Below are 2,250 nucleotides of genomic sequence, written 5' to 3'. Positions count from 1 at the left end.
CACCACCTCCCCAGGCAGCCCATACCAATGGGCAATCACTCTCTCTATGAAGAATTTCTTCCTAACATCCAGCCTAAACCTCCCCTGGTGCAGCTTGAGACTGTGTCCTCTTGTTCTGGTGCTGGCTGCCTGGGAGAAGAGACCAACCCCCACCTGGCTACAACCTCCCTTCAGGTAGTTGCAGACAGCAAGAAGGTCTCCCCTGAGCTTCCTCTTCTCATTACAGAAGTAATCTTAATTAGCTGTCTCAACTGACCTTTTGCCTGTTCGATTCTTACTGGACAGTTAAGTGCTCCTGTGCTTCACAGCCTCAACACCTGCAGAAAATGAAGGGGGGGGAGGGGGAAAAAATCACCTAAGTTTCAGGAAAGTCTCTCCAAATTCTGCAATTATTGCTTGGGCTGATAAAAGAGGCCTGCAGGTGGAACAGACTGAAATAAACCTGTTACATGGAGATGGGAAATTCAGAAGGACTTTGCTAGAGCTGTCAGAAAGGATCACAGAACGAGCAGGGCCAGGAAAGCTCTGGTTAAGGATCTATGCAAAGTGAGGAAGAGGAGAAATCCATGGGAGAGGTTAGCAGAAGCTTTGCTTCTCTCCCAGATGCCCAACACACCAAGAACCCTGCAGAACACAGGTATTTAAACTACACACACTTTTGCTCACTTCCTGGGGCATTGATTTTATTCCAGCTGAACACCTCCTCTCAAAAAGGGGCAAACTATCAGAGAGCAGCCAGCTCCTCTGAGCCAGCCCTGACTGAGGATAACACAAAAATAGTACAAAAAGGACTTGGTGCCTGGGAGAAGAGAAGCAGCTAGGAGATGACACAGACTAAGCAATTACTCTCCCAGATGCATCACTTCAGATCTCTCCAGCTGAAGGAAGCAGTTCTCAGTACTAAAGCAGATGATTGTCGGTCTTGGTGAGCACAGGGGTTCTGCAGCAGACTGCCTGCTGGTCACTGCTGCTCACACTCTTCCAGGCATGCCACAGTGACCATCTCGTCTGTGCAGCTTGTTGTGCATATATCTCAACTCTGCTGCAACTTACAGTATCACAGTATCAGTCAGGGTTGGAAGGGACCACAAGGATCATCTAGTTCCAACCCCCCTGCCATGGGCAGGGACACCCCACACTAGACCAGCCTGGCCAGAGCCTCAGCCAGCCTGGGCTTAAACACCTCCAGGGACAGGGCCCCAACCACCTCCCTGGACAACACATTCCAGGGCTTCACCACTCTCATGGGGAAGAACTTCCTCCTCACCTCCAGCCTGAATCTCCCCACCTCCAGCTTCATTCCATTCCCCCTAGTCCTAACACTACCTGAGATCTGAGAAGTCCCTCCCCAGCCTTCCTGTAGGCCCCCTTCAGATACTGGAAGGCCACAATGAGGTCACCTGGGAGCCTTCTCTTCTCCAGACTGAACAGCCCCAACTCCTTCAGTCTGTCCTCATAGGAGAGGTGCTCCAGCCCTCTGATCATCCTTGTGGCCCTTCTCTGGACACCTTCCAGCACCTCCAGATCCCTCTTGGAATAGGGGCTCCAGAACTGGAGGCAGTACTCCAGGTGGGGTCTCACCAGAGCTGAGCAGAGGGGGAGGATCACCTCCCTTGCCCTGCTGGCCACACTTCTCCTGATGCAGCCCAGGATCTGATTGGCTTTATGGGGGGAAGTAACCAACCTACCAGTTCACCCAGACCCTTCCTTTCAGTTTTTAGCAATTTTCCTGTTTCTAAAGCATCTTAAGTTTGCCAAGATAGTTCAAACCTAGTGTCCTGGTTTGAGGCCAGGCAGATCCTCTCTCGCCCCTGAGGGGGGCAAAAGAATGACACTCACACCAATGGATTGCAGAAGTGACGGAAAGTTCAAATGGCAGAGCAGCAAGTGTTTTACAGGAGCTAAAAGCATAGTAATGAATCCCAAAGTATACAGAGTCCCCTACAGCACACCCAAAAGCCTCCCAACACTTCCCTTTTCCCCACCTGAGGGTATAGCCAAACCCCTCCGGGCTCTTTCTCCCCCTCCTTCCCACCCCCACGAGGCTAGTCTGAGGCTGGCTAGGTCTGAGACTGCCCCCACCCCCCACAGCTTTTCTGCTCCTCCACCTGGCATTAAGCCTGGCCAGGCCTAAGAGGCTTTAAGATAACTCCCCCAGCATTACCCAATAGGGAGCATCTCCCACCGGAGCAGAGAGGGAAGAGGAAGAGAATGACTTTGCAGATGGATTCATAGGGCACAGGATATTAT

Source organism: Melanerpes formicivorus, unplaced genomic scaffold (assembly GCF_026170545.1).
Source record: "Melanerpes formicivorus ecotype bairdi unplaced genomic scaffold, bMelFor1.0.p_v2 SCAF_1, whole genome shotgun sequence".
In the NCBI taxonomy this organism is placed as follows: Eukaryota; Metazoa; Chordata; class Aves; order Piciformes; family Picidae; genus Melanerpes; species Melanerpes formicivorus.
The sequence above is the reverse complement of the archived record's forward strand: the minus strand, read 5'-3'. Positions refer to the sequence as shown.